The 22816-nt window shown below is 45.1% G+C and overlaps 1 protein-coding gene across 9 annotated transcripts in view; it reads right to left on the reverse strand.

Annotated features, from left to right (window-relative positions):
• Nucleotides 1-13672, reverse strand: part of RALY (RALY heterogeneous nuclear ribonucleoprotein) — an 83911-nt gene extending 70239 nt beyond the window's left edge. For 4 of the 9 annotated variants that reach the window (XM_079946411.1, XM_079946409.1, XM_079946408.1 and 1 more), the window contains exon 1: nt 13135-13672. The gene's annotated coding sequence lies outside the window, so the exon portion shown is untranslated. Of the gene's footprint in view, nt 1-12040; nt 13096-13134 lie in introns of those variants that run through there. The other 5 variants (XM_079946413.1, XM_079946412.1, XM_079946410.1 and 2 more) reach the window with 4 other exon arrangements.
• Nucleotides 13673-22816: the final 9144 nt, after the last annotated feature.

The following is a 22816-nucleotide window of genomic DNA, read 5'->3' on the forward strand; positions in this document are numbered from 1 at the left end:
ACCTGTATCAGTTGTACATCAACCTGGACCCCAATGCCACCTGTCTGCCACCCAAATTACTACAGACCGAAAACACTGCTCTGCTTGACTCTATTCCTATATAACACATTCATTTTAATGGCTTGGTTAGCCAATAAGATGAAGGTTCAGAAATAAGATGAAGGTATCTCAAAAGGATACCTTTAAGAGTCTTCTCCCTGGACTCCACAACTAAAAGTTCCTTTTCTTTGCAAAACAGCACAACTGCCCCATTACGGTCGGATGTTCTTGGGAGTAAACAGTACAATGCTAAATGTATGCACTCCCCTGAATCAAGATGGCATTCCCCATGCTTCACTCCATCATTATTCTACCATCTCCAGATTCCATTTCCATAAAAGCAATAATACCTTTGCCAAATAGAAAAGAAAAAAGACTAGCTGCCCTTGAAATAGCAACTCAATCCAAGGAGGGAAGGTTTATTGCTGGAAAAACTTTTCTTATTTATCAGATCCCTCAAGCTGGATTTATGAGCGGGGAGAACACAACAAAAATGGTTTTTAGGAAAAGGCAACTGGCAGCAGAGAGGGGCATGGCTTGAGAGAGGGCAAGACAGGATGTAGGGAGGTTAGTTAGGAATCCTATGGGGGATTAAGGATCCTATAGCCCCGCAATGGCCAAAATAGGCTCCATGTCTGAAACAGGGTATGGTCCTCAGTCCCTGGCTGACTACGTGCTCCTTGAAAACAGTCTTATTCATATGAGTATCACCCACAGCATCTAGTATCATGCCGTCAAATGGTGGGCACTAAAATGGTCACAGGGACACAGAACACTACTTCTGTAAGAGCTCTCAATGCACACAAAGAAACTAAGGCCCAGAGAACTGAAAATGATTTGCTTGAGCTCACAGAATGGATGAACGGTGAAAAGAAAAGAGCATAGGTTTTGAAGGCAAGAAGGTCTGTTCAAATCCATGGTTGCTGTGAGGCCCTGGGCAAGTTACCCAACCTTTCTCAGTCTGTTTTCTCGTCTGCAAAATAAGAATACCTATTTTTGTAGGGCTGCTATGAGGATTAAGAGATACTGACCTCTAGATACAACCACAAATCTACAGGAAACACAGAGGACAGAGAAACATATTAAACAAACCACAGATCTGCAATGAGCAAATTTCTACAGGAAAAACAATCCAACTCCTTCAACAAATAAAAGGGGAAAAAGATGAACTTATAATTAAAAAAGACTTAAAAGACATAACAACCAATTACAATGTATGGACCTTATGTAAATCCTAAGTCAAACTGTAAAAATAAGATTGTGCCATTTATAAGACAATGGGAAATTCGAACACAATCTGGATTTTGATGGTATTAAGGAATTGTTAAATTTTATTATGTGATAATGGTTGTGTTTTAAAAAATCATCTTTCAGAAATATATTGTGGGACTTCCCTGGTGGCGCAGTGGTTAAGAATCCACCTGCCAATGCAGGGGACACGGGTTCGAGCCCTGGTCCAGGAAGATCCCACATGCTACGGAGCAACTGAGCCCGTGTACCACAACTACTGCGCCTGCGCTCTAGAGCCTGCGAGCCACAAGTACCAAGCCCGCATGCCACAACTACTGAAGCCCACATGCTAGAACCCATGCTCCACAACAAGAGAAGCCACCACAATGAGAAGTCCGCACACCACAATGAAGAGAAGCCCCCGCTCGCTGCACAGCAGCAAAGACCCAACACAGCCAAAATATAAATAAATAAATAATTTAAAAAATACACTGTGAAAGCTTTTTAACAAAAGAAGTATCTAGAGCGGTGATGGTTGCACAATGATGTGAACATACTGAATGCCACTGAACTATGTAACTAAAATGGTAACTTTTATATTACATATACTTTACGACAATAAAAAGTTTAAAAATTAAAAAAAATACATTGTGAAATACTTAAGGACAAAATATCATACCCACGTTTCAAAGCACAGGATGAGAAGTATGTAAGGGTATAAATGAAATAAGATTGACCATGAATAGATAACTACTGAAGCTGAATGATGGGTACATCATGCTTCATTAACCTATTCTGTCTACTTTGTATATGTTTGAAATTTTCCATATTAAAAAAGAAGATTTGGTTAGGTTTAAATCCTGGCAACTCCATTTACTAGCAGTGTGACTATGGGCATATTTCTTAACCTACTGGTATCTCAGTTCCTTACCTATATGATGTGGAACAACAGAACCTACTTTTTACGGTTGAGGTAAGAATGATTTTTAATATATACTTAGGTATATTATATTTAAATTATATACAATATATATACAATATATACAAATTATATACAATATATACAATTGTATATGTATACACAACATATACAATATGTTGAAACTTTATATGAAATGTCTGTCTTATACATTAATTTTACATATAAGATATGCCTTAAGATTATATATAAATTTATATTATAAAGGTTACACACACACACACACACAAAAGGGCTCTCAGCACATAGTAACCGTCAGTAAATATCAGCTCTATTAGTATGAACACAAGGCACCAATATGCTATCTCAACACAGTGGGCACCCAAGTCATGGCAGCTTTTTTTTTCTTGGCTGCGTTGGGTCTTTGTTGCTGCGTGCAGGCTTCCTCTAGTTGTGATGAGCGGGGGTTCCTCACTGCGGTGGCTTCTCTTGTCGCAGAGCACAGGCTCTAGGCACATGGGCTTCAGTAGTTGTGGCACACAGGCTCAGTAGTTGTGGCTTGCGAGCTCTAGAGCGTAGGCTCAGTGGTTGTGGCACATGGACTTAGTTGCTCCGCAGCATGTGGGATTTTCCCGGACCAGGGCTTGAACCCGTGTCCCCTGCATTGGCAAGCGGATTCTTAACCACTGCGCCATCAGGGAAGTCCCATGGCAGCTATTATTAATATAAATGGCAGAGTTAGGTCTAGAACCCAGGTCAGATTTTTAATCAAGTACTTGACAAGTCTCCTTGACAGAAGGCCTAGATACCCTCTGGTCAATGTCCCCACTGGCAGCTCTAACACCCCCAGTGTCCCCTGACAAATACCCCAGGACCTAACACAGGTTCAGGAGCTGACTAATGTTTAACATGCCTCTGTGGGAGCAGGCAGGGCCACCCTGTTTCCCAAAAACAGGTAATTTAAGGTACATTTTCTAGTATTTGCTGACAGAACAAAGAAGAAAGACTCTAAGACATGATCAGTGTTCACACCAGCCTTCAAAGTGATTTGGTAAAACTACAGAAAATAAACACCCAGCTAGGGTCTACCAGGCAGGATAAAAGCTGACAAAGAAATGGTAATTTTTCCAAGCAAATATACAAGTAATAGATGAGTGCTGAGAGACTAAGTTCTTTAGGTCCTGGCGTTCCCCTTCCTCCCCCTCCATTTTAAGAGAAGACAAACTCTCTTTCGACATACTTCAAGTATGACTGTTTGCTGGATTAATTTCTTCCCCGAAATGATGTAATTATAGGCAAAGGGGTCATTCTCATCCTATCAATTTAAATACAAATTGGCTTGAGTACATTATTACCTTTTCCACCTGCTCCAGGAGACTATGAGAAGGTATCACCAACCCCCAAATTATGGGACATGTCCTCCCCACTCTGCTCATTAGCTGGAATATGGATGCCGCTTGATCTAGTTGCTCATCTGTGTTTCCGCTCAAGTTGTTCCCGTTGCACAGAATGTCCTCTCTCCATCTCTGGAGCCTAAATCTCCTGTGATCATACTTTCTGGAAACAAAGTGGGAGGAGAGAGAAGCACTGCAACTGAGAAAAGATATCCGGGCACTGCTTCTGGGTAGTCTGTGAGATTTGGCCAAGACATAAAAATATTGGTGTTTCATAATTTATAAGCACAGCAAGACAGAATATTAGACATTGGGATGGTCCTAGATAATACATGGTCACTGTCCTTATCCTACAAGGCCCAGCTCAAATGCTCAGTCCTCCATAGATGTTCCCTAGGCACCACACACCCACAAATGAAGCAATCTCTCCCTCCTCTGAACTTACCAATCACTTTACCCCTGTATGGTACCACCTGAGAGTTCCTATCGTGGTTCTTACAATTCACTTCTCTAACTACACTCCAACAAGAATGACATAAAATAAAAAGATAATGCTAACTGTTGACAAGGACATGGAGCAAAAGGAATTCTCTCATACATAGCTGATGAGAGTTTGATCTGGTATGCTTCTGAAAACTGTTTGTCAATAACTACTAAACCTAAAACACTCACTGCTGCCCCTTAACAGTTCTGCCTATAGTCCTTTGCTCCATCATTGCCTCTGTCTAAATGCTTCTAGCATTCTTTCTCCCAATCCCAAGACTGGTCCAGACCACTCTTCCTGATCACCCCAGCCCAAAGAGATCTCCCCTTCTATAGAAAACTCTGCTATTTACCTATTACCTCTGACAAATGACTCATGAATTCTTCACATATAAATTGCATCATCTGGTTTTATAATGCACTTTTAGTAACATCTAACTTGCTCTTCACAATAACACTGTGAGGAAGGCAAGATACAGATTATTAACCCCATTTTATAGATGAGAATATGGAGGTTCAGAGAGGGGAAAATGACTTATTCCAGTTTTCCTGGCCAAATTAGTTCCAGGGAACAAGAGTAAGACCTTAGTCTTCCAAACCAAGCTCTCTACACCAAACTGCCTTATTATCAGCTACAACTTCATGATTACCTTGTCTCCCCAAAGAGACCACAGGTTCCCTGAAGACAAGGGTATGCTTTACACATTTTCATCCCTCACAGCAGCAAGGGAGGACTCAGTGGGCTCCATACAGTTTGGCCAAATTGATCTCAATATTGTCCCCAACCTTTGAGGACGAACACAGGCGTATTTCCTCTTCTTCTAGACCTCCCAGGCAATGCGAAATTGTTGGAAGAAATCATGAGCACAACACAGCATCCCAAATAACACTTTTTTTTTGAGAATAGGGACAAGGGAAGAGGAAGAGCCCTTCAAGACAGGGTAACCTCAACGTTCCCTCCATTTCCTAGGGCTCCATGCTGCAAAGCATTCAAAGAAGGCTGGCAGAGATAGCAGCAATGGGCTTCAAGAACCACAGTTTAGTCATAATTAGTAAGTCAAAAACTGACCAAATGGGAAACCCCGGCGGTCCAGTGGCTAGGACTCCATGCTCTCACTGCTGAGGGCCTGGGTTCAATAACTGCTCGGGAACTAAGATCCCACAGGCTGTGCAGCATAGTCAAAAAAATGCCAGAAACCACACCTCAAATAATTCCATTTACAAGCAAAATAGCTATTTTATTTCAAAACTGAGTATAAAATTTAATTTAATATGAAACAATTTTCTTCATTCCTAAATAAGAAGCTAGACAATATCAACCCTTTCTGGAAACCAGCCAAAGAACTGATGTGAGAAGAATAGGGAAAGCACTAGGCAGATGTCTGGACACCCAAACCTGAAGGACAATGCTGTCCCCTACCCTAAGGTTCTTGACTTTACACACTGGCTGCTGGACACGTCAGCAATAGAGAAGAAAATCTAGATAACAGGCAGAAGAAAGGAAGAGAAGGAAGGAAGGCCAAAACCAAATTGGAACACTGGAAGTCAGATACTCAAATAGGTCTCCTTGCCTAGTGATACATCCATCAATTCTGCCATTTCCAGTCTGAACTCTCAACCAAAACATACAGGCCAAGGAAGCACGGGTAAGAATAAGCTAGGACCTGCTGTACTTATCTGTCTCTCTCTCCAGACTGAATGTACTCTGAGGGCAGGAATCATGTATTGTTTGGTTTGTATGTTCTCCATAGGGAGAACACATAGTAGGTACTCCAAATTCCTAGAACAAATGGTTGAACTTAGGGATGGAAAGCAGTTGGACTTCCAAGCATAACCTTACTACAGCAGCTACATGGTAACTCTACCTAACACCCTAATTTTAGTTAACTTTAATTGGTGTGAAAAATCAATTTAGGGTGAGTCTTTAAGGTATGAAGAAAAGTTATTCTTGTGTTCAACTGATTCAGGCACAGCTATCATTATATTGAGAGCACCATTCCTCAGTGTCAGCTTACAACTATCTGGAAGAACAAAGTCCCAAAGCCTTAACACGGTCTGTGTAAGCAGCAAACAACATTTGACTTCTCAGTGTAGCATGATCATACCTTCCAGAAAGGAAACCCAGACCCAGAGAAATAATGAGTTATGGAAATGATTCTTTTAAATCTACTGCTCAGCTTGCTTTCACTAGCACAAAGAATTACAAAGGAAACTAGACAAACAGATCAACAGACACCATGCAAACACGTTAACTAGGCTTAGTGAAATCCTTAATAAAACAAACAAACAGGAGATAGCTAAATACCAGATAAATGCCTCTGGAATGAAGAAAACCTGGCCAACAATAGGTTGACCAGGTTGTAAATCTGACCTTGTAAATGAGAATACTTACTTGGAATAAGGCAATGATTCTTACCTTGACAAATAAACAGAACTCTTCAGTCTCTACAGATGGCATTTCAAGGGCCAGGTAACCACAGCAGAGTATCTACCTCATAAAGCCAAAGCTCTAAGGAAATGCAAATTTCTGGTCTAGTGTTTTTCCAGTCCTAGTGGTGTTTGGGAATCTTATAGTGTTGTTTTTTTTTTTTCCTTTTATCCTATGATTTTAAACAGTTTGCTACATATTTAAATATAACTTTTTAGTCTTGGACTCCAAGTTTGTCCAATGGGACAACAGCTCCACGTTTATAATGGAACTCAGTAGACAATTTGGTAAATTCATCTCACAAGCAATTTTTCAGCAATCTGTCCACTCTAAAAAGCAATATCCATCTCTTTATATACTGAAAGGTATCTGCGAACCCAGAATTTAACCCTGTGAGATACTCTCAATACTCTAACAAAGCCCCTTCTTCTTCCAGAAATGAATTCTCAAGCCACTCCCATAAAACCAGACATCAGCCCAACCCCCTTGTTTTACAGACAGGAAGACTGAGATCCCAGGGAGTAATAGGTAATTACAATTAACATGAGTTTGGCAAGCATCAAAGGCCCACTGAATGCTATTCCCCCCCAGTGGAACTGCACTGGGCATGTTGGGAGGATGGCCAGATTGGCACTTTAGTCAGTGGAGCACTCCAAATACATATGTCTGAGCCTAAGAAAACCTGAGTATTCAACCAAAAACTCCCGACCCCTACCCCAGCATGGAGAGCAGGGGGCAGTAGGCAGCCTGAACGGCTCGTTGGGGATGTAGACCAGAACCCAGAGATAATATCCCAACCTTCCTCCCCTCCTCCCAGGAGGCACAGCAGATTTATTCATATGGAGGCCATTATGAAGTGACAGAAAGACTGAGGAAAAAAGAAGGGCTGTAGAAACAGCCAGAAGACATAACTAGCAATACTTGGGCAGATGCCTGTCTCTAGTTATTCAATAATTATTCCTCATTAGAGAGGAACTTCCAATCCTTTTTCTGTACCCAGGGCTCACCCTTTGGCCCCCTGATTATTTTATGAAGCAACAGGGCCAGAGAAGGAAAGGGGCTTGGCCAAGCCCATACACTGAATTATTAGTAGCAGGGACCAGACCAACTATCCTCAGGCTCATGACTAGGCTCCCAGTTTATCCTACTGCCCCTTTCTCTCTAGTCCTGAGAGTCTGTGAGCTGCATCCATCATGGGTCTGAAACTTTCCTTACAGTACCCAGGGGTCAGTTGTAGGACAGCAAGCTAACATTACTACTGCCATCATCTCTCCTCCAGTTGTACATTTTATACATAAAGCTAAAACTGAATAAAACTAGGTTTTTAACAGACACTCATGTGAAAACCCTATCTCCACCCCGACATCCCTACTACTGCCTAAGGAAGAAAGGGGAGGAAGAGGAAGCGGGAGGGAAAAGAAAGGAAGAAAATACCTCTCCAAGAGATATACTGTCTGAATCATCATCTAGAATCATAAAATGTTATTGCTAGAAGGGACTCTGGGGGTCATCTAGTCATTATTTTTCATCATTATTCAAATGAATAAACCTGGCCCTTTGAGTAGGTGTAGACTTTTGCCACCTGAGGAAAAGACTGGCACACAGAGCAGAGTCTCCTGACTCCTGCCCATAATAAGAATCCTTCTTAGTCCCTCCCCATCCTGTCCCACCCCACTCTCTCCCCTCCACTACAGTACCTAAGCTGAGATCTGCTGCCCTTTTGAATGCAAGCTTCTCAAGCTATGTTTTATTCATCTTTGCTTTCTCAGTGCCTAGCAGAGTAAGCAGAGGTGAATTACAGAGGGACACTAGCACATGGGGAGAGCAATGCCAAAGAATGTTGTCTGGAGAAAACATAAGCTTTCCTTGACTTTAACATAAGCAGTCTTCAGAGCTGTGCAAGGTCTGGAATGTCTAGGTTCTAATTATTTCCTCCTTTCTAAAACTAGTGTCTACAACAGTTTAGCCAGGGATAGTTATCAAATTTGCTGTGCCATACTCTCCCTCACCCCTGTTTCCCCTCTCCTCCCCTTGGAGAACTATGATCAATAACTGGATGAAGGTAAATGAAAGCAGATGTAATAAGACCCTGCATGAGAAATCTTCCCCCCACCTTCTCCTGTGTCCTCACCTCAATAAACTGCATCCCCATCTATACAACTGCACCAGGTAGAAATCTAGAAGTGTTCCTTGATTTCTTCCTTACCCTCCATGCCAACAATCTTTGATAGTGTCTCACAACTTAATTCCATCTTCTTTTCTACACACACACACACACACACACCCTTCATTGGAAACACCATCACCTCTTACCTGCATTACTGCAAAAGCCTCCTAACTGGTCTCTTTGCCCATGGTGCTCTAGCCCTCCAATCCACTCCCCAAAGAGCCACTGATATCCTTCTAAAATGCATACAGGATCATGGTCCCCTCACCAAAATGAAGTCCAAACTCTTCAACCTGGGCAATAAGGGCCTTTCATGACTTGGCCTCTGCTCTGCCCACCTTGCCAGTCTCATCTTTTGCTACATCACCCATCTCATGCTTCATGCTCCACCCAGAAATCTTAAGAAACTTACTTAACCCCTCTGGGTTTGCTTCCTCACCTACAGAATGGGAATTATAACAGTATGTACCCCTCAAGATGGTTATGGAAAGAAATGAGTTAACACACATTAAATGCTTAAAATGGCATCTGGTAGATATAGTAAATGGCCAAAAGTCTCACCTATTACCACCACCATCTCTAGACTTGCTATTCCCTTCTGCCTAGAACAGTCTTACCTGTCTCCTCCTCAGCTCCCCAAATCTCCTCTTTTCCTAGCTTAGTCTTTTCTCTGAGGTCTAGGCCTAGCCAATTTCTCCAATGAACCACCCCACCCTGACCCTCCAAGGCTGGGTTAGTTCCATTCCTCCGTGCTCTCATGGTGCTTGTTCCTGTCACAACACTTCCCACACTGCCTGTTTCCTTGCCTGTCTTCCCCCTGAGACACCCAAATTTCCAAGCTTAGTACAGTGCGGAGCAGATGTTTAATAACTGTTCTGTAAATGGAAAATTTTCCAATAATGTGGTGCCCAATGAAACAGAATCTCAACGGGTAGCCTATTCAAATGTTGGCTGGGTGGCTGGCTGGTCTACATGATTTTAAGTCCCTCAACTACAAGATTCTATCCAATAAACATTTCAATACACTCTGACCTTATTATCACACTCAGGGGTTTAAACTTTAATATGTAGGCAATGTTGGGCCATCAGATTTTTAAGGAAAGTGCAACATACTCAGATCTGTGTTTGTTGCCCTATTATCCATCTCTGGAACACCTCCCATCCCAATCCCCTGCTGGCATCATGACAAAATTCCAACTACACTTCACAAACATAAACACCACATCCCACCACCACACCACCCAAAACACACAAAGACACAGAAGTAGTCAAAACAAAGGGAATTTTGAAAGACTAAATGCAGCATTTAATCCCATCTTAACTACCTGCAAGCAATGAGGAGCCATAAATACCCTCTAGGAACCCAAAAGCTAATCGCTCTTGTGTGCCTTAATGGAAAGAGGAGGGCACAAAGAGGGAGCATTTCATAAAGATAATCCATTTAATCATCCTGAGTAGTTCTGATCCAAGCTGCTGTCACAGCACTGCTATTGTTGATCACTACAGTCCCATATGCCCAAACCCAGGACAGCCAGAAAGGAAGATGCAAACAAAGCAAGGGTGGGGAGTCCTCTGAGTTCTATTTCAAGAGCAGGAGTTCCCTTTGGAAGATACAGAAGGGGCAAAGGTGAGGGGGGGGGAGGCTTAACCAGAGTGGTACAGCCAGGCCTAGGTTCTTGCTCTGGAGCTGCATGCCACACCTTACTGCAGATGAGAACTAATAATCATTTTGCATTTTCAGAGCACCTAGGGCTTAAGGGAGGCACTAAGAGTACCAGCTTTGCCAGTCACAAAAGGACAAATATTGTATGATTCCATTTACATGAAGTACCTAGAGTAGTCAAATTCACAAGGACAGAAAATAGAATGATGATTGCCAGGAGGGAGAGGAGAGGAAGTGTTTATACAGAGTTTCAGCTGAGGAAGATGAAAAAGTTCTAGACACGGATGGTAGTGACGGTTGCACAACGATGTGAATATATTTAACGCCACAGAACTGTACATTTAAAAATAGTTAAAATAGTAAATTTTATCTTACATGTATTTTTACAAAAAAATAAATTAAAAGCATACCAGCTTTAAAGTTATATTGTCTGCAGTTATCAGTTACATGATCCTGAGCAAGTCATGTAACCTCTCTAATCCTGTTTCTTCTTCTGCAAAAGGAATTTAATAATATACCTAATTCATACAGTAGCTCTGAGGACTAAATGAGATACTCCATAGAAAGTCCTTAATCCAGTGACTGGTACATGGAAAGTACTTAATAAATGTTAGCCTACTACTACAATGCACTTTCATAGCCATTTTTTCATAGTCCCCACCCAACCCTGTGATAGTTTACAGATAAGGAAACTGAGGCTCAGAGAGCCACAATGAGTGACTGAGTTCATGATGCCACATCAAATGAAATCCTTTGTCCATGAGAGATGCCCTGTACTCACCACTTGTTAATCCAGTGATCTAAGTAAGGCAAGTGCCCTAACCTTGCTATGTCTTAATTCTCAATTAGAGTTGTAAAAAGGAGATATAAACCAAACTCTGAGAGCTCCCTCACAGAACTTGATGAGAAATGAAATCAGGTAACAGTTATAAAACAAAACTATAAACCATAAATAAAGTACTATAAAATAACAGTGGTGACTTATGAGAACTGGTACTCCTGTGCACAAAACCTGGCCTCCTTTTAATGCTGGGACTAAACAACTTCTTTGTGATTTCAAGTTACTTGGGATTCTTGGTCTTCAGACCTGAATAAGTAGTTTAGTGCCCTTTCAAAAGGTGGCAGAGTACAGTGGAAATAAAAATATTACTGCACTGGAAGTCAGAAGACTGGAATTCCAGTTGTGATTCTGTCACTAAAGCAGTCTGTGAATTTAGACAACTTACTTGCCCCTTCCAAGATTCAGTTAACAGGAAAGAGGGAAAAGGCAGATAAAAAAAGTTAGACCAGATAAGACCCCTTCCAGGTCCTACATACCACTACTTTTAAATCCAGAATCTTGGAAAGGGGAGAGTACAGCAGACCTCCAGACTCCAAAGAACTAAAGCACACATCAGGAGACATGGCAAGAGCTGGCCTAGGAACTCCCCTGCCTGATCTTTAGACACCAGGGATCAAACACACTGGAAAACTAGAACACTTACCAAAGTTAATTTTAGTTCACTTTTACCCCTCTGGGCCTTATCTGAAAATAAGAGAAATAAATCTCTATTTGAAGGCAGGGAGTTGAAGCAATTGACTTGAACCACTTTCTGCTCCCCCTCCCCCAACCAGGAGCTATAAATCTAAACCCTATAGAGAACAAGCAAGGTTTGGTGGGAGGAACAAGCCACAAAAAACAAAAAACGGATGAACCTCACTGCTTTAAATGACTTACACCTTCCCTGAGCCAAAACCCCAGGGAACTTCAGTTGTGCTTGAGATCTGGAGTCCTCTGCATCCATCAGCTTCTAACGGGCAAGGAATCAGGGAGAACGGAGTTAGTTAGGTATCCCAACTAACGATGTGACTCAAAATCGGTTCTGCACTAAGAGATTACACAAGTTCACACTAAGAAATAAATAACAGGTACCAGCACCACGGCTTCACACTTCTGTGGCTCCTACCTGTGATTTAGAACACATTACTTAACCTCTCTGCGCCTTGATTGCTGCTTTTGTAAATGGGGATAACCTCAGAAGGCCGTCGTGAGCATTCTATGAAATAAGGCTTGCGAAGTTCCTGAGTCAAGTCCATTAAATGTTACCTGTTGGTTAAACACTTCTCGCACACATTAGTTTCCTCCCTGAATCCACAAACACCCTGCGAGGCGACATTCTTTCTCCCTGTTCACTGAAAGGCAAACTGAGGCTCGGCGGCGAAAAGGCTGCGTGAAGCGCGGAACACGGCCCCAGCTCGAGGGCCTGCTGTTGTTCCTCTATGAGCCCAAGGTGTGCAACAAGCCCAGGACCGGGAAAGGGGGGCCGAGGAGGCGCTCAGGCCAGTAGGGAGCGAGGCGGGACCAGTTTTGATCGCCTCCGGGAACCCGCAGACCCAGCCCGAGAGGGAGAGCCGGAAGAAACCCGGGGCCGAGGCCAGAGCCGGGACCCGGCCCGCCCGAGGCCTCCCCAGCGCGGCCTCCGCTCCCCCCTCCTCCCCTCGCCGGGCGGGGCGGGGCGCGAACACAAAAGACTCCAACTTCCGAGCGGGCGCGGGCCCACCCCGCCAACTCCCGGCCCAGGTCCGACCCGCGGGGAGGAGGCGGGCAAGGAACGCCAGGGCTGCCGGGACCCAGGGCGGCAGGCCCGGGTGGAGAGAAGGTGCGGGGGCAGGGTGCCGGGAGTTACTCCGGCTCCCGGGACTCCCCGAACGGCCGAAAAAAAGAGTTTCTAAAAATAGGCAGCGACCGGCGCGAAGAAGTGGGTGACCGAAAAGGAACAAGGAGCACCCCCTCCCCACACCTTTAAGGAGACGCCCGCGGCCCCCACTCACCCGCCCTGAGAGGTCTGGAGGAAGCCGCGCGGCGCGGAAGGAGGCGGTGCCGCCGCACTCGGGGGCGGAAGGGAGGGAGCGAGGGAGGGAGGAAGAAGGCGGCCCCGGCCGCAGCGTGAGGAACTGAATACACGCGCGGGAGTCGCTGCCGCCGCTACCGCCCCCTCAGCTTCTCTCTGCTCTGCCCACCCTGCGCCGAGCTGCTCGCGCACCCCGCCGCACTGACAGCGGCGCGAGCCCCGCAGTCGCCAGTCCTTCCTTTGGCCGGCACCACTGAGGCGTGCCGGGGTGGGGGTGTCCGGAGCGGCTTCCCTCAACTCGGCCCCGCCCGCCACTCCGGCCCTGGCCCCGCCACCCCCTGCCCCCGCCTCTGTCTCCAGAGACGGGCTGGCGACTCAAGCGCGAGGAGTCCGCAGCCCCGCCGTGACACAGCCCGGCCCCCGAGGCGCAGGGGCTCTTCCTACCCCCTCAACCTAGCTTTGGAAAGGTCCAGAGCTACGGCGGGGAGAAGAGGAAGGAGGGGTCGGGGAGGGGCCTGACAGGGAGGAAGGACTGAGGTGGGACCCTGAGGAGGCGGGGCTAGGGCGGGAAGAGAGACTGGTTTACACTGGAACCGAGCGTAAGGAGGGGTGGGTCTGAGAGAGTGATGATGCAGTGAAGAGAGGCGCGCGAGACAAGTATGGAAGACATTGGCGGCCTCGCAGAGCCGGGCTTGAAAGGAGGGGGTGTGGGCGGGGCTAAAGGGAGGCCTGCCCAGAGGAGGAGTCAAGGGTGGAGGGAGGCCCGGGCGAGGTTGGGGGAGGAGGGGCCCTTAACGGGGCGTGTTGGAGGCGGGGCTGAAGAGAAGCCCCAAACGGAGGAAAGACTGAAGCGGGACAGAAGGAGGCGGGCCCGGAAGCTGAGCCGGGAGGAGGGGGGCCCAAAGGTGGCCACTCTGGGGAGGAGCCGGAAGGAGGCGTGACCCAAAGGGCCATGATGGGGTTCGGGAGGGGGCTGGAGGTGGGCGGAGCCTGGAGATGGGGCCCAAACTAGTTGGCGGTGGGCGGTGCCCGAGGGATGCGGAAGAGAAAAAGTGGGACGGAGCGCCAGGGCCTTTCCCTTTGAAGGGAACCTGGTGAGTAGAGAAGGCGAAGATCCACGCTGCCTTTTGGGAGTGGGCGGAGACGCCTCCGTGAGGGCGGGTCAGGGGAGGAGGTGCCACTTTCACCTAAAAGAAAAAGGTTAAATTCAAGCAGCTTTACCCTTTTGGGGTGCGAGAAATGTTTTATAATTTGATCTGGATCTGGATGTTTGTCCTCACTACTGAATAGAGTTCTCCTGTCGAGAACTCTCACCTAAATCAGTGTTCCAGCCTCCACGGAACAGCCGGAGCACACGAGGATGGTAAGCCCTTCAGTCCTCAGCTGTAGACTTCCCTGAACTCTAGGAAGACAAATTCTCCATGCATCGTCCGACCTGTGATTCTGTGATTGTATTTTTCACAGCACTTCCCCCAGAACCTGCCTAAGAGACTGGATTCCTGAGCACGAAGCAGACTTTGAAAAGAATCCTGCCTGGCTCTGCCAGACCAGCAGTTATAGCTGCACTTGTGTTGTTTGATGACCTGTCGCTGCTTCAAAAGGAAGAAAAATCAAACTAGAGAGATGGTGACAACTGAGACCAAGGCCAGGAACGTTCTTCCCCCACCTGTTCTAACGCCTCAGGTCTCTGCTTAAATATCACCTCCTCAGAAAGGCCTTCCCTGAACACCCAGCTTAAAGATGTTCTCTGGTTTGACCTCTTGTTCATTTCCTTCATGGCATTTCTTAGTCTTCTCATTTACTGATCTGTTTATGTGTTTTTGCCCATGTTCCTCACTAGAAGGTAAGTTCTATGAGACCAGGAATCTTTGACTGTTGTGTACGGCACTGTGTAACCAGACTTAGTGTTCAATAAAAATTTGAGTGGATGAATGAGTCAGTCAACCAATTAATGAATCTGGCCCCGGGCTTCCCTGGTGGCGCAGTGGTTAAGAATCCGCCTGCCAATGCAAGGGACATGGGTTCGAGCCCTGGTCCGGGAAGATCCCACATGCCGCGGAGCAACTAAGCCCGTGTGCCACAACTACTTAGCCTGCGCTCTAGAGCCCATGAGCCATACCTACTGAGCCCACACGCCACAACTATTGAAGCCCGGGCGCCTAGAGCTCGTGCTTCGCAACAAGAGAGGCCACCGCAATGAGAAGCCCGTGCACCGCAACGAAGAGCAGACCCCGCTCACTGCAACTAGAGAAAGCCCGTGGGCCGCAACAAAGACCCAACGCAGCCATAAATAAATAAATAAATAAATAAATAAATAAATCTATTAAAAAAAAAATGAATCTGGCCCCTCCCAACCTCCTCTGCTCTGTTTCTGGCCACTCCTTGGCTCCTCACGTCCCTCTCTGTGTACCAGCCTTACCATGTTTGCTTGAATACACCACAATCTCTCAGCACCCTCTGACAAGGCACTTGGATTGCTCCTTCCCTTCTGCCTAGATGCCTCCTGTTCATCCTTCAACACTCAGCTCAAGAACCACCTCCTCTGAGAGGCCTTCTCTGACCTCCCGTCAGCCCCCCCCACCCCACCAGGAAAGTTGAAGCACTCATCCCTTCCTGTTCATGGCCTCAGTTATAAAACTTCCCTGTGCAGGTGACATCATCTTCCCTGCTGGCATCCTGCTGACACAGGATTATGTTCATGCCCTATAAGGTCCTGTGTGACCTGCCTCCTACTCTTCTTATCCCCTCTTGTATTGCTCTCACCACCTCTCACTCTACTCCAGCCACATTGGCCTCCCTCCTGTTCTTCTGACATGTCAAGCATACGGCTAACCTTAGGGCCTTTGCATTTGCTCTTGTGTCTGCCTCAAATGCTTTCCTCCCAGGTATTGGCATGGCTCACTCCTCCTTCAGGTCTCTGCTCAAATGTCACTTCCTCAGGCCTCTCTGAGGAAGTGACCCACATTTAAAATAGCAATGCTCCACTCCTCTGCACTTCCTCACACACTTTCTTGTTGAATTTTTCTCCATAGCACTTATCGCCACCTGAAATATTACATGTTTATTGTCTCTCTCCCATCCCTACCTTCCACTACAGTGTGATCACCACAAAGATAGGATTTTGTCTGTTTTGCTCATTCCTCAGTACCCAAAACAGTGGGTCCTCATTTAATATTTGTTGAATGAATGGCTATGAATTCAACAAAGAAATGCTAGGAATACTCTGCATCGTCCAGAAGAATCCCTGAAGATTAGAGTGTAAAGGGAGATGTTTCTGAGGAAATGTGCTGGCAACACTAGCTAACGTGGAGCATTTACTAGTTGCCAGGCAATCTGCTAAGCGCTTTTCAAGCTGATTCCCACAGCAGCCCTATGAGGTAGGTACTATTATAATCCCTATTGTACAGAAGCTCTGGCATGGAGATTAACTTTCCCAAGGTCACACAGTTAATAAGTGGTGGGGTCCAACTTTAGAACCTGCATGCTGAATCACTATACTGTCCTACCTTCTAATTATTAAAGATCTACCACTATTGGTCCAATAAAGGCAAAGAATGAGGATGAGACATCCTTTTGCCTTCTGAGCAGTGTAGTATAGGGTCTGGTGCCTAGAGTTGCAGCAGAATTTTTCCTTAGCCACCATATTAGTCAGGGTTCTCCAAAGAAACAGAACCAATAACATATATTTAGATATATAGAAGAGATTTATTACAGGAATTGGTTAACAGTTGTGTGGGCTTGAGAAGTTCCATTATCTACCGTCTGCAAGCTAGAGAATGAGGAAAGCCGATAGTATAATTCAGTCCAGGTCCAAAAGCCCAAGAACCAGGAGCACTGCTGTCCAATGTCCTGGGCAAGAGAAAGTGGATGTCTCAGCTCAAGCAAAGGAGTGAATTCACCCTTCCGTCTTTTGTTCTATTCAGGCTTCACCAGATTGGATGATGCCCAGCCACATTGCTTTTCTTTACTTAGTCTACCAATTCAGATGCTAATCTCTTCCAGAAACACCCTCAAAGACACACCCAGAAATGTTTTACCAGCTATCTGGGCTAAAGCCCATCAAGTTAACACATAAAATTAACCATCACAGCCACCATGAGGGAAGTCAGCTAGAGAACAAAGCCATCACATAGAGGAGGGTAGGACTGAGAAAATATTGCAGAAAAAATGAGCCAGAGACCTGATAAAGCCATACCTGAAGCTTGACCCACCTCTGGACTTTTCTATGGACCAATACCTCTTTAGAGTTTGAGTATTTTGAGTTGGGATTTTGTGTGTGTGTGTAATTTACAGTAAAAAGAGACCTCCTAACAAAAACAGATGAGTAGGGTTCAACAGGTGGAGGTATTAATGCCTCACATTTTTATGAGGTATTTGTTTACAGAATGCTGAAGGGGATTCCAGACAGAGGGAATAGCAAATATGAAGGCAGGAATGTAAGAGCTAAGTGTTTCTGCAGTGCAAGGTATGAGTTGAGTTGAGAAAGATGAGATATAAAAGGTAGGGTAGAACTAGTATCTGGAGGAACTGGTTTCTCCACTCAACTTCGTAGATGGTGGGAATCATTGAAAGGTTCTGAGCAGAAGTTGCTTTGAAATGATAAAGTGTCAAGGTTGGAAGCACCTTTAAAAGCAATCTGGTTCAACTCTAGGATCTGTTTTTGTCTGCATTTCATGGATGAAGAAATGTAACAGGCCAATATCTCACAAATGGTAGGTGAAGGAGCAAGGATTTGAACCCAGGGCCATCTGAGCCCCAACACATGCTATCAGTGACCTCCTCTGTCCACCACTGGAATTAATTCTGCCTTCTGAGCTCACCCTGAATGGGCAAGTCCTTTTTCAGGGATTTGACAATGATATTTGTAGAGCTACCCAGATGAGGATTAAGAAGATGGATTCAGGGGAGAGAAGAGTAGAGGGACCCAACAGGTGTCTTCACTGGAGGCAAAGAAAAAAGGAGATGAGGAAAGCAGGTGAATGAAGAGGAGGGAGCAGACAACAGAGAGGTGATGGGGAGAATCAGCAGGATCTGAAGAAGGAGCAGATGGAGATGGAGGGATGTAAGAAGGAAGAATTCATTAAGGAAGATACAGGCTTGTCATTAGAACAGGGATTGCAAAATCAGATACCAACAGAGCCAAGTAAGTACCATAAATGAGCAAAGTGGGTCAGGTATAAGACAGTAGGGAGTCATGGGGTCTGCAGCAAGCTGGGAGTTCATGCTCCTTCTAAAGAAGGCACCTACTGCTCATGTGAGAGTATGGGCTCCCAGTGTGGGCAACTGCCAGGTCTGAGAAGAAAAATAAGCTCTAAATTCAAATTCTTATACAAAAATCTTCTTGTTTTTAAATGCTGGAAACTAATTCAAATTTTAAAAAGAAAAAAAACACTGTGCTGGCCAAAAGACACACATCTTAAGGCTGGGTTTGGCCTGTGGGCTGCCAGTTCATGCCTTCTAATCAGTTTGGATCCAAACTCCTGTTCACTGCTTAACAACACTCTGTGCTCTCGAGCAAGTTACTTCACCTTTCAAGTCCCAGGTTCTTTTTTATTTCCCCTGATTTAATTTTTTTTAATTTTATTGAAATATAGTTGATTTACAATGTTGTGTTAATTTCTGCTGTACAGCAAAGTAATTCAGTTATACATATTTATTCTTTTTCATATTCTTTTCCATTATGGTCTGTCACAGAATATTGAATATATTTCCCTGTGCTATACAGTAGGACCTTGTTTATCCATCCTATATATAATAGTTTGCAACTGCTAGTCCCAAACTCCCAATCTTTCCCTCTCCCACTCCTCTCCCCCTTGGCAACCACAAGTCTGTTCTCTATATCTGTGAGTCTGTTTCTGTTTCATAGATATGTTCATTTATGTCATATTTTAGATTCTATATATAAATGATATCATATGGTATTTGTCTTTCTCTTTATGACTTCACTTAGTATGATAATCTCTAGGTCCATCCATGTTGCTGCAAATGGCATTATTTCATTCTTTTTTATGGTTGAGTAACATTCCATTATATGTGTGTGTGTGTGTGTGTGTGTGTGTGTGTGTGTGTGTGTCCCACATCTTCTTTATCCATTCATCTGTCAATGGACATTTAGTTTGTTTCCATGCCTTGGCTATTGTGAATAGTGCTGCTATGAACACAGGGGTGCATGTATCTTTTCAAACTATAGTTTTGTCTGGATATATGCCCTGGAGTGAGATTGCTGGACCGTATGGCAACTTTATTTTTAGTTTTTTGAGGAACCTCCATACTGTTTTCCATAGTGGCTGCACCAATAAGTCCCAGGGTCTTATCTTAGCCCACATCATAGGGTTGCTGTAGGATTTTTTAATTTATTTTTTAAATATTTTACTTGTTTATTTATTTATATGGCTGCACCGGGTCTTAGTTGTGGCACGTGGGATCTTCGTTGCGGCGTGCAGGGTCTTTAGCTGCAGCATGCGGGATCTAGTTCCCCGACCAGTGATCAAACCTGGGCGCCCTGCATTGGGAGCGTGGAGTCTTAACCACTGGACCACCAGGGAAGTCCTAAGGGCTTTTTATTTATTTGTTTGTTTATTAATTAACAGTAAAGATTTTTTTAAATTTATTTTATTTATTTTTGGCTGTGTTGGGTCTTTGTTGCTGCGTGTGGGCTTTCTCTAGTTGTGGCAGGAGGGGGCTACTCTTCATTGCAGTGTGCGGGCTTCTCATTGCAGTGGCTTCTCTTGTAGCAGAGCACGGGCTCTAGGCACGTGGGCTTCAGTAGTTGCGGCTTGTAGGCTCAGTAGTTGTGGTGCACGGGCTTAGTTGCTCTGCAGCATGTGGGATATTCCCAGACCAGGGCTCAAACCCATGTCCCCTGTATTGGCAGGCAGATTCTTAACCACTGCACCACCAGGGAAGCCCCAGGACTTTTTAAAATAAGACAAATGTATGTAGAGCACTTAGCATTCAGTGCCTGACATAGAGCAAAACACTCAGAATGGTTTTATCATCAGTGTGAAAGTTATTCTTTCTCCTATAACCCATAAACTCATGAACTATTAGAAAAGAAAATGTCCCCAAAGACATCTCATCCAGGGGTTTTAAACCTGTTAAGCTACAGAGACCTCTTTTAAGGCAGACCTTTCACAGAAAGGCAATGTATAATCGGATGGGGGAGAGGAGTGGCTTTGTTTGAAGTGAGGGAGGGGAACCCAGAGTCCTGCCTACTAGGCTTCCCCACCCCAGCCACAAACCACCCTCAAACAGTGGTCCCTCCACAGGGTGTTGCAGAGCACGGCTTTGAGAATCACCATTCTATTCCAGGTGATAAGGAAACAGATAGGAAACTGAGGCTCAGAAAGGTACAGAGATTTGCCTAAGGTTCAGTGACAGGGAGGGATTCCTGCTTCCCAAGCTAATGCACTTCCCAACTGGAATGACACACCCTCCTTCCTGTCCACCTGCTTGAGAATAAACCCTCTTTTGGCCCCTCCCTGACTGGGGTGAGGAGTAGCCCCACTAGCATTGCCCCAGAGCCCCAGGGTATAGCCAGGGTTCTCAGTTGCAAAGTGAAAAAAAAAAAAAAAAAAAAAAAACCCTAAAAAGCTCAGGCTAACAGAAACAGAAAAGGAATTTATTAAAAGGGTATTGGGGAGCTCCCAAAACTGATGGGAAGGCTGGACAACCAGGCTCAGAGAACTGAAATGACAGGATCAGGGACTTGGATGTTGCTAGGACTCTTTTTCCTCAGTCCTTGTCTTTCATTCTCTGTGTGTGAGCTTTTCCCCTCAAGGCTGGACACGTGGCTGCAGCAACTCTCAGCACTCAACAACTCTCAGCTGCTCCACTAGTGAGACGGAGGCTTTCTGCTTCTAGTCTTGACAGAACTTTAAGCCTTCCTTAAGGGAAAGACTTAGATTGGTCCAACAGGAGTAGGTGCTCATCCCTAGACCAGTTATCCATGGGTGCGGGGCCAGGTACTGTGACCGGCCCACCTTGAGCCGGGTGCCTACTCTTTAACCAATTATTGTGAATAGAGAGGTTGGGTGAATAAGTAGATGGCAGTGCCTATTGGAATCATATGGCCAGAGAAGGGGAAGGAGAATTTCTCTCCTCCAAGAAGCCTATCTTATCTCCCTTGCCACACACATTTGCAATTAGCTAAGTATAAATGAAATGCTTCACTCTCCAAGATTTGTTGCCCTTGGTTTATAACTATTAAAGCATGCATCCAGCTCAGCTAGAATATGGAAGCCTGTCTTGTCCACTTTTGTAGCCTTCCAGCACAGTCAAACAAGAAGCTCCCATGAGTGCTCTCAGGTTAGACTGGATTGAGCTGGCCTTTGGAGACATTTAGTCCAACTTGCCCATTTTACAGATAGAGAAGTAGGCCTAGAGAGGGGAACTCACACATCACATACACTGAAAGCAGGAGAGTTGCAGAACTAGGGCTAGAGCCTTCTCCACTTCTACTCCAGGGCAGGTTCAATTCTGTGTTTAACATTTGGATGCACCTGTTGGCAAGTCTTAGGAGCCTGGAGCTCCCAAGTGTTCGGTCATTGGTGACATCAGAGCCAGAAATCAAATGATCTGGCCTTAGTTCCAACCCCAAACCTGTCTCTTACTGGACAAGCTCCTGAAGCTAAGCCCCAAATTGCACCTCTGTAAAGTGGGCATAAGTTATGTTTACCTTGACAGTTGCTGGGAAGACTAGAAATAATGTGTATAGTATCCCCTGACACATAGAAGTTCCTCAAGAAATGGTAATGTCTTCTAATGATTGTTATTGATGATAAAGAAGATGAAAAACAAGAACCCTGACTTCTCAAAGGGAAGAGAATCATTCCTGAGGTTGGTCTCTTGCAAAACATGAATCCATATCTTCTCTATCCCAAACAAATTCCCTTTGGCAGGGAACAAAGGAAATCCCTTTGTTAAGAAGGAAGGAAAGAAGAGAAGGAAGAAGAGTTGGCAGACTGTGATTGTCTCTGCCTCTCTATGAACCTTGCTCTGCTTCCCCTACCCCAAACTGCTCCACCCCACTGCCATGCTGAATTCAGGTCACACTCACACTAGTGTGAGACCACCAGCTTTGTGGCAGAATTAGGGGATCCCCATGATAGTAGATAGCAAGCTTGGAGCACCTGCTCCTGGCATTCTAGGTTATGGGGGAAGCTCTCATATGTCAATGCAAGGCTGTGTGTGTCACATTTCTCACCGGCTCAGCCCTCAGAGCATTGTCTCTCCTCTCTACCTGACTACTAGGTCTCCAAATTAGTTTTTTTTTTATCAAACGACAGGCTGGCATCTTTAAAGTATGGCCTTCATTAAGTAGGGAGAAAATCATTCCACACCTTCCCTCCCAATGCATCCCTCACCAGGGCCTTCCAGTCTCCTAACAAGAGGGGACACCTCCCCCCACTTCCCAGTGAACTTCGCTCCACCCCCCACCCCTACACATTGCATCCATAAGAAGCAACACCAAGATCAGATGCTGCAGCATTAATTGAAATTGACATTAAGGGCTCGCTTGCTCAAGCAGAAGCACATTAGAAGAAATATAAACAAGGAAAGCTTTGCGTCTGTGGCACCTGTTCTAATGAGAAAAACCATCTCTAGAGCATCTTATTCAAAAAGGATTGAGTGCCCAGGAAATAACAGATACGCAAGGGCTT

The sequence above is a fragment of the Stenella coeruleoalba genome, assembly GCF_951394435.1.
Source record: "Stenella coeruleoalba genome assembly, chromosome: 15".
NCBI classification, from domain to species: domain Eukaryota; kingdom Metazoa; phylum Chordata; class Mammalia; order Artiodactyla; family Delphinidae; genus Stenella; species Stenella coeruleoalba.